Here is a 15,146-nt window from a genome sequence, read left to right on the forward strand (position 1 = left end):
TAGAAATTGTGAGCAAAATAATTAATGGTATGTGGAATTTAGCAGCAATTTGAACTCATGGCATAAATAGGTCCACTAAATGCTCAATATGGGAAAAGAAAAGTAATTCAAAGAACTACTCATCATGCACTCCAGTAACAATTCAGTGAAATTTGAAAAAAATTGTATTTAACTTACGGTTAGATGTTTTAGTTATTCTTTACTGCATGTTAAAAGGGAAATTATTTACAATAATGGCTTGCAAAGTTGGAATACTGTAAGTCTTAGACCCGATTTCTCAAAAATGTAAAGGGTCTATTATAATACAATTTTGTGTCCCACTGTGTCTCACAGAATATTAACTTCAAGTTATTTTCCCAGCTTTTACATCATCCTCAGACGTATCCTTTATGATACCTGCTTAATATTATGTTATATCAATATAATTCTTGCAACATAATGAAATGTTTGGCTGAGCATTAAAGTTGTTTACAGTTTTTTTTTTTTTTCAGGAATAAATAAGATGACCACAGACATTTTAATAAAACAAACTTATAAAACCTTGTTTTTTTTCATTAGTCACTTAGAATAAATTTCCAGGTGTGGAGTTGTTGGGCAAAAGAGTATAAGTATTTTATGTCTCTTGATAGGCATCACACATTCTCCACTCAGAGGGCTGCATTCACACCATGAAAGCCATACATGAGCAGACCTCTCACAGCCTCTCCAGCACTGGGATTTATTATTACATTTATTTTTACTTCTTTATTATATAAAAATGGAGTCTCATTTTGTTAAATTTTGCATTTCTTTAACTCTTTAACCAAGTTGGACTTATATTTCCTGTATATTTACTATTTGGGTTTTTTTTTGTGAGAACTGACACTTCAGGTCAGTTGATAATTTATTGCCTGGGATTTGGGTGTCATGGCCTACCTTTCTTCATTCATATGGCTCTCATCTAGGGAGCTAGAGAGCTACCACAATTATCCGTTATACTTGGCATTCACAGATGCAGTTTTAATGCGTATCTATTCTCCACTGGCTACTTTACCCATTAAGCAAGTCATTTCTGAAATTGAAAAGTACATAGAAGGGTGGGGACAAGCAGCATGTAGACTTTTAAAAAATGCCATGTTAAGGAAGTTAATAAGTGATGAACAATAATCACTGACCTTTTATGATTCAGGAAAACAAAGGAACACTATGGCAACAGTGTAAATAATTACGACATTACTATGTAACTGTGATGGACTACGGTAGAGTTGAATATTCAGATTCAGTTTCCATAAATATTCAAATATTCAATTACCTATTTGAGGCTTAGTGCAAATGAAGATTTCTTTGGACAATTTGAAGCATGCTCTCTATAAGTGGTTTTAAAGTCACGTGGGTATAACTGAAAGCATGGGTGTTGGCTGTAAATATTTCACGAACAGAATTTTTGTGGTTGGATGGGATCAGTTAAGATTTCAAATAATGTTAATATTCATGGGTTTTGTAGACTGACTTCAGGTTATTTTATAAAATGTGCAAGAATTGGGGATTTTTTGGTATAGAATATCCTATACTACTACTAATAGTTATAATATGTTGGAGGCATTGGGTCATGATTATGTTAACTAAAAAACCAGAATTCTATAGAAAATGTGTGCTCTAATGATAAATAAAGAAGTTAAGATGCTTAAAGATAATATTCAGTGTGACGAGCACTCTTTGTGCTCTTCTAAGCATTGTAACATGTATTAATTCTTTTAATGCTCATCATGACACTACAAAGTAGTATAAGGGAAGGCAAATAATTTTCCTTCTACCCTTCTGAGTTATGGGCTGAGATTCCCTGTAATAAAAGATCGATTAACAGAGAAAAACAAACAGAAGTTCATTAACATGTACACCTCAGGCATACAGGGCAGATACCCAGGAAAAATGAGTAGCTCACAGGGATGGCTCAGAATTCAGGATCAATACCATCTTAATAGGGAAAGGGGAGGAGAGAACATAGGCCTTTTGAGAGAGGGTAAATAATTTTTAGGAAAGTTGACTAGGCCCTTAGAAGAACAGATGGAAGGTATGATGGTTTGTGACAGTTTATCTGGGCATAGTGTTGACTTCTAGTCTCCTCTCCCGTGATAAGAGCCAATCTTCCCTGGTTGATGAAACTCCCAGGGAGAGGGTCTATGACAGTTGAGTTCCTTTTGGAGGATCTTGTCCTTAGGCAGGTAAGGGAAGGTCAGAGAAAGCCTCTCCCTGCATTTGCTGTTCTCAAGTGCCTGTAGCCCAAAATAATCAGGGTGTCAAAGTGGCATATTTTGGGGTAGCATATTCTGCTACCCTTCAGTAGGTACTGTTATAACTCCATTTTATAGGTGAAGAATCAGAGGCATAGAAGGTGATAAGAGATGTATTTAGATGGTGGGGATACTCTCCTATTTTCCATTTTTCTATATTTTCAAATTGTTCTATTATAAACATGCATTCCTTTTATACTGGTAAAAATAAAGTATGCTTTTAAAAGCTTTTGCATCTTTCATGCTGACTAGGACACACTTTCAGCTTCATACCTGCTCATATAGAAGACAAGTGTCAGCTTTAGCCATCCAGATGGGCATTTGAGTAGTCACTATCTGTGTATTCAGTTTTACCCACAGGGCACAAAGACAGAACAGCTAACATCAGAAAAAGCTGTCCCTTCTCTTTATGAAATAATAAAGAATAAAAAAGATGTAAGACATGATTGATCTCACAAGAGGGGTGTGCAAACAGCCTCCTGGTGAAACCAACAAGAAAATTGTGGTTAGGTAGAGTTTTCCTTGGAGAAGAAGAAAACAATACTTTTGCTTCAAACTCCATCTGAAAATATAGGATGTCACAAGGATTTTTTTTAGACCTTATGATGATGTCAACTGCAATGAAAATACGCCCCCTTCCATTCTCAAACATGAAGGCTTTGAAATCAAAGCCTTTCTTACAACACAGTTAAATGTAGCAAAGGAAAAATGCTCACCTAAAAAGGCACCCAAATAACGTGATAAAAAGCAGTTAAATTCCATTCATCCTGACAAGCATTTATCCAGTGCATGACATGTACTAGGGACAGGTAGGGCTAGGCACTAAGAATATAAAAATAAATAGGGGCACCTGGGTGGTTCAGTCGCTTAAACGTCTGACTCTTGGTTTCAGCTCAGGTCATGATCTCGGGGTCGGGCGATCAAGCTCCGCTTCGGGTTCCGTGCTCAGTGCAGAGTCGGCTCACGATTCTCTCTCTCCCTCTGCCCCTCCCCCCACTCACGCTCTCACACGCGCGTGCGCGCTCTCTCTCTTTCTCTCTCTCCAATCTTAAAATAAAGATAAGTAAAACATGCTTCTTGGCTCATCACAGGTTTTCACCTATTGCATATGCAGGCATGAGAACAGTTCATTTTAGTACAACGGGGTAGTATAAGAGATGCTTTCCAAGAGCTGCCGTATTTGTGACGTGGAGGGAAGATGGGATAAACGTATACCCTCAAGGCCCTGGAGTGGCTACTAGGTACAAGGACCTCCTTTATGTGCCAGGCATGTGCCTACTCTGTAAACTTTGTAAAGACAAGGGTCATGACTATTTTGCTCTCCGCTGTATAACCAGAACTTTAGCCAACTGCCTGGCCTTAAGTGAGAGCAAGGGGGATGACAACGTTGTCGTCCCCCTCCCCCTATCCTGCTGTTCCTGATAGAACGGGGGCTGGAAAATTATGGACCAAATCTTGCCATGCTTTTGTATGGCTCACAAGCTGAGAATGGTTTGGACATTGTAAATGGTTATATAACACCCACGTTTTACCTCTTAGCTTGGAAAACCTAACATATCTCCTATCTGGCCCTTTACAGAAAAAGTTTGCCTAACACCCCCCCCCCACTCTTTTTTTTGGCCACGTGTTCATCTCTATTGCTTCCATGGACACCTGACTTTTATCTCCTGCCTTTCTTATGCAGCTTTCATAGAAACTGTTTTAGTCTGTCCAATTTAATTCCGATTTTCTCAACTTGTCTTTGAGACCTGGACTTCCCATTTCAGCACTTATGATTTTCTTTCATTTTATATATGTATATGTATTTTTTTTCTAAGAAAGATACTTTTTAAGTTAACTGACTTAGAATATATTACCTATATTTCTAGGCCCTATTGAGATGTTATATATTGTAGGATCTGGATGTTATTTGATTGGATATTTTATTAGTTTTAATTTAAATTGACAAAAGGAAAATGTGCTCATTAATTCAAAAAATTCAAGCAATTCACAAGTAGAACCAGCAGTTGAAGTGTCCTTTGACTGTCCTGGATTCCCAGCACCCCCAACATGCCCCCCCTTCCCCTCCCTTCCTCACAGAGCAAACTTTTTTTTACTAACCAGGCATACCCTGCACATTTTTAAATACATTTACACACACAAAGGGTGTGTTGCCTTTTATTATGACTAAATGACATGAAAAGTCATAGTGTATATAGATTTTCAGGATATTTTCCCCCATGAACTTTTCTCCATACTAATATCTCATCCCATTTAATTTTCCACAGAATTCAATAGTATGCATGTACTGTAATTTATTTAGTTAATTGATCTTTAAGACTGAATAACCATGTCATTTAGAGCACTATAGTCATTCATGTGGATTTTTTCATTTCCCCCCCATTCACTGGCCACTTATTTTATCTTTGTCCATTTCCCCTTTTATCCCTTAAATCATATAGGAACTCCAGGTAGGAGACTTCCTAAAATAGCATCAATTTTCTCGGAATGGAGTGCCTCATATATCTGTAAAACGGAGGCTCATTTTCTCCCAAGAATATCTTTAAGATGTCTTAGAACTGCATGTAATGTGTCGATGATTTCTCAAATCATTTTCTGGACCTAGACTATATTCTTGACAATATCTCTAATGGGGGACTGTTGGTTCACCCTTTCTGTTTTCCTGGATTAAGTAAATAGTAAATAGGAGCAGAAGTAAATTCAAACACTGTTTTTAGGCTGTGCACATGATATAAACAGCCAGGAGGAAATGAAACATGTCAGTGCCCAGCTGCTCAGACAGCAGTATACCAAGTGCAGCAGTGGAGCGCGTGTGCAGAGGAGGATGCCTTAAATTCTGCTCTGGGGGGTCAGGGAAGGCTTCAGGGAGGTTATAACTTAGCTGAACGTTCAAGAAGAGTTTTCCATGTGGGCAAGGGGAAAGAGGTATTTGAGGGAGGGTAGAGAGTTTTTATAAAGGCACAGAAGAATGACAATGTATGGTGTGTTCAGGCAAGTTCAAGGAGCTCAGGGCTCCGAGGCCAAGTTGGTAAGGGCTGAGTGACAGGCAGGGTCAGATGATGGAGTGAAGACTTGATCTTGAGAGTGATGGGGAACCACAGAAGGACTGTAAGCAAAGGCTTGAAAAGATGACATCTGGGTTTTAGAACCGGGTCAGAAAACTTTTTTCTGTAAAGGGCCAGGTGATAAACATTTTAGACTTTGGGGGCCATATATGGTCTCTGCTGCATATTCTTTTTTTCTTTTTTGTTTCTCTTCCTTATCCTTCTCTTCCTTTTCCTCTTCTTCGCTCTCCTGTACCTCCTCTCCTTCCTTCCTTTACAACCCTTTTAAAGAGGTAAAAACCATTCTTACCTCAAGAACCATACAAAAACAGGCCAAGGGCTGGCTTTTGACCTTGGGGCCTAGTTTGAGGACCTCCCTTTTCAAAGAGAGTGGCTTGAGGTAGGGGCTCAGTTAGTTAAGCATCTGCCTTCAGCTCAGGTCGTGGTCGCTCTCTCTCGGTCTCTCTCAAATAAATAAAAAAAATCTTAAAAAAAAGATTTAGAAGATAGTGATTTGAAAGTTTGAAGTCGTTGCAGACATTGTTCAGTTTTTGTCTCCTTAGACTGCTGGGGGTGGGAATGGCAGAGTGGGGACCAGTGAGGTGGTGGTTCTGACTGGCAGTATTCTTCCCTCAGAAGCCCGGGAAGGGTTGTGGGTTAGGGTACAGCGGCCTTCTTTTGAGGCATGTGCTGCTGGGCAGTTTGCAGGCCAGCTCCACTGTCCAGGATGCAGAGACAGGCTGAGACGGCACGGATTGGTTCAAAGAGGGCAGCTGGCAAAATGGGGCTGGAGGCTTGCAGGAATTCCACAAGGGATTCACGAAGCTTTTGATCTGAAACCCATGGCCTCGATGTGGGGGAGCTGGAAGCAGTTAAAAGGGCAGATGCAGAGCAGACACTTACCGAAGCAAATCATGTAATGCCCCATTCACTAGAATCACATAGGAAACCATGCTGAAGAAACAGTTTTTTAAAAAAAGAACTTGATCTCCTTGTGACTTAAAACTGATTCCATTGTAATGTCATGAGAGGTGTTCCAACACTAATGACAATCACTTAGGTTGAGTGAATGTCCACAGCGTGCCGGGCTGCCTGCTGTCTTGAAACCTCCTCGTAGCCCTGTGAAGTGGGCATTCTTCTCTTCATCCCCATTTTACAGATGAAGACACTGAAGCAGAGAGGCATGGACTGATTTGTTCAAGGTGACACCCCTGGGATTTGAATCCCGACACCCTGACTCCTAAGCACCGCACAGACTGCTGATACAGAGGGAACGGAAGAGCTGACATCACAGTGGCTCGAGTTCACCTGCTACAAACAAGCTCACCACGCGTCTGCTTCCAAATCTTTCCTCGGCAAGATGTCTTTAGATACCATTTTCATATCCACAGTAATTTGCGAGCTGACTTACAGCTAAAATGTACTTAGAAAGTTTGTCCACTGCCTTTACCCTCGGGAAACAAATATCTTTTAAAGTTCAATTGCCACATTAAACATTTACCATTTACTGCCTCCTCTGAACAGAGATTTCCCTACCAGTCTTCTGCTCTGAATTCTGAGTTTATATGTGGGATTCATTGCATTAACAATTTCTGAGACAGTCAAGAGCTCAGAAACCATGGCAAATTCTCGGAGGGGAAAAACATTCAAGTTTATAAATTTGGGTATTAAGCAAATTAGACCCTATTATGACAAAGAGACCTTTGGTTTTCATGCATGATGTGATAGAAAAAAGATAACAGAAGAATGTCATTCAATGTTAATCTGCACATTTCATTTTTATCCTAATTGTGTGCAAATGAAAAGGGTCTCTGAACATTCAAAAGGGCTTTTCACTACTCATTAACCACATATAAATGCATGGGCAGTGGTTTGCCCCAGAAAATTGCCTTGAAGGTGACTTGAATGTATAGCTTCTGGTTAAAGGGCAGACCTTTCCTCCTGGCCTCATCAATTCTTTGGCTCTCAGTAGTTAGAATTGCTAATAATTGTGGAATTTATTACCAGCTCTGATGGGGTTTGGGTCATAGTCCGTGCACCAGGGTCAAAGTAAAAAGAATACTGCCAATGTGATTCACTGTGCGACCTCAAACCACATGTAAACGGTTACAGCCCTAGCTTTTCAGAGATCAGATTCTAGAGAGCTCAGATTCCGTCCCACACATGTACCTGTTGCCCCAGCTACATCAAACTACCTGAGGGACCTCGAATGTTTCAACTCTTTGTTTTGCCTCCATCCATTGTAGAGCTTCTCTCCTTCGGAAACACTCTTTTCCACTTAAAATCTACACAAATAATTTTTGAGATTTTTGCAGTTTTTAAAAATCCGTATTGATATATAAAAATAAATTATAAGAAAATAAAAAATAAAATAAAATAACATAAAAATAAATTACATATATGATACATGGAGAGTGTTTCTCTTTATGGTCTAATTTCCTATGTTTGCACTCCTAAATATATAGTTTAGTTTGGCCGGTTTTTGCACTTTATTTAAATGGAGTAGTATATAACGTATCTTACTTTTTTCACCCTCCATTTGGTTTGTGAAATGATTCATTAACTTTGATGTGTGGCTGCAGTTTGTGTAGTATTTTACTCTGTGCACATGGGGACGAGGAGGGGAGGGAAGAGGGGAAGGGAAGAGGGAAGGATACAATTAATTTTTGAATATTTATTTTCTCCCCACAACCTTGCAACACTCCCATTAATTCTAACAATTTATCTGTAGATTCATTAGGATTCTCTAAACACAAAAATGTAACAAACTTGTTCTTTTTTCTACCTGTTCTCAGAGAGGAAACAGTTCAACTTTTCACTAACAAATATATGTTCAGTTTGGTTGTTTGAAGTCTCTTTGTCAGACTAAGGGAATCTTCTTATATTTGTAATTTGCTGAGAAGTTTATTATTCTTCTTAAAATCACAAATGGATGCTAAATTTTATCAAACGTTATTTCTTCATCTACTGAAAGATCATAAGTTCATTTGTCATCTGCTCATGTGTTAACATGTTCCTTATGTGAATTTGTAATGATAGAGCAACCTTGCATTTCTGTGATAAATGCAACTTAGATGTGATGTATTATCCTTTGTAGATATTGCTTTATTCACTTTAATGTTTTGCTTATGATTTTTACATTATGTTAATGAGTGAAACTGACAAGATTTTTTCTTTCTCCTCTCCTTATTAGGATTTGGCATCTATTCTATGCTAGTCACATAAAAAGAGTTGGGATGTGCTCCTCTTTCTATTTTCTAGAAGAGTTTGTGGAAGATTGGAATTATTTCTTCCTTTCCTATTTGGTAGATGGTGAATTCAGTATTTTCAATTATTTAAGAAATATTCTTTTCTGAGCCCATATTACTTTTATGTTTTTCTAAGAATTTTTCATTTTATCTGTCCCCTTCTCATTCCTGACATTATTACTGACTTCTTTTCTTTAACAAATCTGTATTTTTTATTGCAGCTATGCTAGTGGGTATGAAGTGGTATGATACTGTGGTTTTGATTTGCATTTTCCTGATGACAATTTACATTGAACATTTTATTTCATTGAACATTTTTCTTTCATTGAACATTTTTCATGTTCTTATTGGTCATTTATATATCATCTTTGGAGAAATATCTATTTAGATTCTTTGCCCAGTTTTAAAAATTGGGCTATTTTTCTTTTTATTATTGAGTTGTAAGAATTTTCTAATTATTCTAGATAATAGTCCCTTAGAAGACACATGATTTACCAAACATTTCTCCCATTCTTTGGGTTGTTTTTTCGCTTTCTTGATGTGTCCTTTAAAGCACAAAATCTTTTAATTTTGATGAAGTCCCATTTAAGTATTTGTTCTTTGGTTACTTGTGTTTTAGTTGTCAAGGAACTCCTGCCTAACCCAAGGTCACATATATTTACAACTATGTTTTCTTCTAAAAGTTTTATAGTTTTGGCTATAAAAAAAACCTTTAGATCTTTGATTCACTTTATGCTAACTTTGTATATGGAGAGAGGTAGGGGTCCAAATTCATCTTTTGTTCCATTAAAGCCATTACAAAGGTCTGCCCAGATTTAAAGGGAGGGAACGCAGCCTCAGTCTCTCAATGGCATAGTGTCAACTTCACATTGGAAGAAGGGCATGTAGGATGTGATAAATCTTTAATGATGCCATCTTTGTGGAATACAATCTGTCCTAACTGGGGTCACTGAATAATCTGGGAGCTGATTCATGAATTGCAACTGTAATCAAAATTGAACCTATGTTCATTCTTTTGAGGAGAGGGTTTATAGTTTTAATCAGATCCATAATGGTATCCATTTGCTGAAAAGTCAAAAAATGTAAAATTTTAAAGCTTTAAAATTGAAGTGACTAATAATTCTATGTCATCTCTTGGAAGGGTAGGGATTCTATAATAAGGGAATTCAAATATTAATTTATAAGAATAAAGGCCTTCAAGTGGATTTTTAGGACTCAACTAATTGTGTGAAGATAGCTGATAAAGCAGAGCAGGTGGGGCCCTTGTTCTCTCCCTTCATAGCACCAAATAGGTGCATTAATAACAGTATATGACATTCATATTTCATGGCTCAACTTTTACCTAATTCACACTCTAACGCATTCTACTTTTAAGTCCCTAAACTGTCTATCATATATCAAATTTTGAGTTGTTATAAAACAGCCAAGAAATGAGTACTGTACTATATATTTTGTGCTATCGTGTAGCGGTGCTTCCAGCCAGACATCAGTTCAATTTGAGCAGTGTTGCAGTTCCCAGTGAACATCAGGGTTTATTGCATCATTATTTGAATGTTTTACATTTATTTTATTTTGTCCTTATTAGCTAATAAAATCAGAGGAAGATAAAAAATCAAATATACTGATGCGTAGCTCTCCTAAACTTAATGTGAGAAAAAAGAAAACATGGTAGCCTCTCAAAGCCGTAAATCTTTAACTTCAATCAAACTTCAACCCAACAACTGTTTATTCAAATACGAAGGAAAAAGAACCAAATTAGAATACATGAAATGATACAGATGCATTGCAATCGTGTTTTTGTGAAGTCTGGACTCAGTGGGGTATAAACATGAAATGGGTTTATTTTTTCTCCTGTCATTGCCTTCAACCACAATCTATTGAATCCCTTTTTCCTGTCCTTTAATAAAGTCTTGGACAGATTCCATAAATATCTGGTCACTTTTAAACTCAACACAGTTTACAGTTTCAATATCAACCTCTATTTAACTTGCATTTTTCTTCCGTTCCCCTTTGGCATAGGCTTAAACTGGGACCCTGATAATTTAGGGATGGCAAGACAGGGTCTGAAGGAGATACTTCTCTCTTCCTTGTTCAAGGTCTAAATCCGCCAGTGTGTTGAAGAGAACAGGAAATGGGAGAAAATGGACACATGAACAAATTTCTCTTTACTTCCTGGCTGTGACTGTATTTTTTTGTTGTTGTTATTGCTGCTTCTCTGTTATCTCCTCCTGGCCATCAAGGTTCTCTGCAACAAAGGTATTGAATTGCTGGCTCCCCTGTGGGCCTCTGTTTTAGTTTTGCAAGAGTTCAGTGGATTTGTGATTGATTGATTGATTGATTGATTTTTAAGTAATCTCTACACCCAACGTGGGGCTCGAACTCATGACCCTGAGATCAAAAGTTGCATGCTCTGCCACCTGAACCAGCCAGATGCCCCTGGATTTGTTTATTTACATAGTTCCCTAGTGTGGAGGACGAGGAAGTAGTTCTCAGCCTGTGTGGTACAGTGCTTTCTTACCACCCAAGAAGTCTTTACAAATGTGTGAAGGCATTATTGGTTGTCAGGGTAACTGAGACAACATTTAGTGTCCAGGGACCAGGGATATTAAAGGTAATATGCAAAGATATTGGAGTCAAGAACAATGTATGCCATGCATGAACAGTCCTTGGAGAATAGTGATACCTCAATGCCAATATCCTCCCCTCTTTAAGAAACACTGTTGAAATACTAAAATACTTTTTTATTCACTAGCAAATAACCACTAACCTGACATCTCCCCTGCCTCACCCCCTGCCTCACCAGTGGCCCTCTGCAGTGGCCAGCTCAGCCCCAAGCTCCATATCCTCCATGATCTAGTGAATATAAGGACAATGTCTGGCACAGCAGGGTCCCCCTGGGACCCCAATTCCCCACCAAGGCCAGAGTCAATTCTAGATGATGGATGGTGGATGGATGGATGGTTGGATGATGCCTGCACATGAGCCCATTCATCCTTGTAACAAGTGTTCTTGACTCTGATTCCTTTGCTCTCCCTTTTCCAGTCCTCTTAAATATTCTGGGAAGCTACAGGAGAGGAAACACTTTGAGATGGTGGCTGGAGGTACCAGGACAAGGCATGCTACCACTTGGTAAGTTTAGTGAGCCCTTGCAGAGGTGTCTGGCCACGACTGTTGGCAGGTGTCTTAAGAAGACAGGGTACTTAGTGCCTCATTGTCCTCAGCTCTAAGCTCCAGGTTGTCTTTCTGGGTAATAAGAAAAGTCTCACTCAACATCCTATAACATCATAATAAAAAAATCTAGTTTCAATGTGAGAGGTAATTAGGAACTTTTAACATTTTTTAATTGGCTCTCTGGGAATAGTACCCAGTTTTCACAATTCTACTTTAGTACATATTCCCTTCCCTTCCCCTCCCCCTGGGAATGCATTATGAACAAATACTGGTGACTAAATATAGAGAAAATAGGTCCGATAAGTTCAAATTCATGAAACGTTTGCTTATTAGATTCCAGGGTCTTTGTTACTCTGTGGAATAGTGATGTGATACCAAACTTGAAGTCAATATATTGGTTCAAATTGTGCCTCTGCCACTAATGGCCTGAAGGAAATGGAAGTATCAAGGATGAACCTTAGGTTTTTGACTATGCAAATGTATGGGTTATGGTGTCATTTACTGAGATGGGGTTGCTAGAGGGGCAAGTTAGAGGAAAAAGATCATGAGTTTAGTTTGGGGCATGCTGAATTTGAAATACCTTTGAGGGTCCCAAGTAGAGATACTCAGGAAACAGATGGAGACTTCCCGGAGTTCAGAAGAAATATGCAAGCTGGAGTTGCACCTGTGGACATTAGCTGTGTATGGATCATAATTGAAGCCATAGGAGTGGAATGAATGATCTAAGAAGAATGTAGAGTCAAAGATAGGAGGATCTAGGACTGGGAATGAGGAACTTCAGCATTTAGTGTTTAGGTAGAAGAAAATGAATCAGTGCAGGAGCAGTGAGGGATATGAGGAAGCTCCAGGAGATGAGGAAGGTTAGTTTGCTTCTTATTTTTACATACTTTTCTTTTACTACATGTGTTGATGCATTACCTGACATCCTTATCTATCTTATGGCCTAGACTTAATACCAACCAGCAAGCTTGTCCTCTGTTTCAGATGGATATTGGTGCACTCATTGCTGTCCTTTTCGTCTGCATTTTTCTTACTTGAAAACTCTGTATTCATTCCTCTGGAATGTCAAAAAGACATTTTTTCTGAAGCATGTGGTACAATTGCCTTGCTGAGAGAAAAAAGGATCCCTGTAAATGGTTGAAACTTCATCTTCCACCCTATTCAACAGAAGGCATTGTTTCTGTTATTTTCTTATTATTTAAATTCTGCAATTGTTGTATACTTTCTCAGCAAGATGGTCTAACCTTGAGCACACTCTTGCATTCACTTTATGGGGATGGCAATTTGCATTTTCTTTAATTTAATGAACCGTGGCAGTGTGTAAAGTTAAATAATGTTAGCATTTATGATTAAAGGAGGAAAGTCGCAAGCACCATCATCATTTGTCCAGTTTGTTGTAGATCTGTGTGTGTGTATATTCTCCCTTGACCCTCTTGAAGTAAGAATGTCATATTACTGCTGGTAGTAACAAATTGGTTTCTTCCTCCAAGCCTTCCTCCTCCCCCCACCACACAGATACACACACACACACACCCCACATGCACACACACCCCCCCCACATGCACACACACACACCCCCCACATGCGCACACACACACACACACGGTTTTACTTTTTGAAAAAAAGGGTTTTCATATATTTATTTGGTTTGTTTGGAAAATTAAAATTCACACAAAGGTAAAACTAGAATGCTTAATAAATAGACTATCACTAAATGGCAAGTCACTAGTATTGTTTGTGATGAATTCTCTTAATTCTATTCCTCAGTAATATTCTATAATTCATAGTAGCCTTGTCTGGTTCCATACATGGAGTTTGATGGCCATAGAGCCAATTGAACAACTCGTTAACTTTTATTTCTTTTTTATTTTAAGTTCATTGCAACTTAATTTATCCCTGTAAAAAACACATGCTTAACACTGCCAGAGATTGGCTAGCTAAATACCATGGAGGTTAGCATTGTAGAAGCAGTCAAACCCAGAGCAAAACTGTCCTTCAGTTTAAGCCTAAATTTAGCATGTCAATAAGGGTGATAACCTAAAGCCAACAACTCTGAAAGATTGGTCTGCTTCCCCAGAGGGCAAAAAATGTTCTTGTTCAGAGTATTAGGCAAGAACATGACAGTCAAATTGTAAAACAAAAACTTTGATGAATATTGCCAATATGGTCTTTTACACAAGAACCTAGTCAGTTACTTCTTAGTAGGTGAAGGTACCAATAATGGTCTTCTCAAACCCAATCAACTGCATTCTAGGAGAACACATTTTAATTAACTCATGCCATAAATTTGTGTTTATGTGGCCTGAGTGGGAGTGTGGGAGTGTGGAGGAGGGCATTAAGGAAGAAAATAATCCATTACTTTTATCAGGAATATTATATTCTAATTGCAAGAGGGTCAGGGAAGAAGGGCTATTAGGTAGAGTTCTGTGCTTGCAAGCAAACAAACCAACAACAAAACAAAACAAAACTTCAGACAAATCTAAGTTCCATAAGGAAATTGTTGATAGTGGGTAATTCCAAATATCAAAGGAAGACAATTTATACCTATGCTTTCTTCTAAGAGTTTTATAGTTTTACTTCCTTTACTTAGGTCTTTGATCCATTTTGAATTAATTTTTGTGTAGTTGTGTGAGATAGGGGTCCAACTTCATTCTTTTGTGTATGGATATACAGTAGTCTCAACATCATATGTTGAAAAGACTATTCTTTCCCCAGTGAATTATCTTGGCACCCTTGTCAAAAATCTTTAGAGACAGAAGGTAGATTAGTGGTTGTCAGATGCTGGGGAGGAGTTTGGAGGAATGGGTAGTGACTGCAAAAGGGTAGGGTGTTTCTTTGGGGAGGGGTAGCAAAAGTGTTCTAAAACTAGTGGTGATGGTTGTACAATTCTGTGAATATACTAAAAACCATTAATAGTATGCCTTTAATGGATGATTTGTACAGAATGACAATTATCTCAATAAAGCTGTTAAAAATTTTACAAAATAATAATCTGTTAAAAAATCAAAGGAAGGAGGGGAGGTTGGTGGGGGGATGGGCTAATTGGGTGATGGGCATTAAGAAGGGCACTTGTTGTGATGAGCACTGGGTGTTGTATGTAAGTGATGAATCACTAAATTCTATTCCTGAAACCAATACTACACTATATGCTAACTTGAATTTAAATAAAAAAGAAAAAAAATCAAAGGAATACTTGATCAATCTGGAAGTATAGAACCAAGGCAGTTCCAGGGATGAGCTAGCAAGAAGTAATGGGCAATTTCTTAAGGATCTTGTTTTCAGAGTCAACAGTTTTTTAGCATCAACAGATTTTTTTTTTTTTAAATCTTGTATCATTCAACACAGAATTCAACTTTTCAGGAGAAAAAGTCAGATTGGTCTAGCATGAGCTGAATGCCTACCCAGTGGGAGTG

This window comes from Mirounga leonina, unplaced genomic scaffold (assembly GCF_011800145.1).
Source record: "Mirounga leonina isolate KUSES-001 unplaced genomic scaffold, KU_Mleo_1.0 Mir_101608, whole genome shotgun sequence".
Lineage (NCBI taxonomy): Eukaryota > Metazoa > Chordata > Mammalia > Carnivora > Phocidae > Mirounga > Mirounga leonina.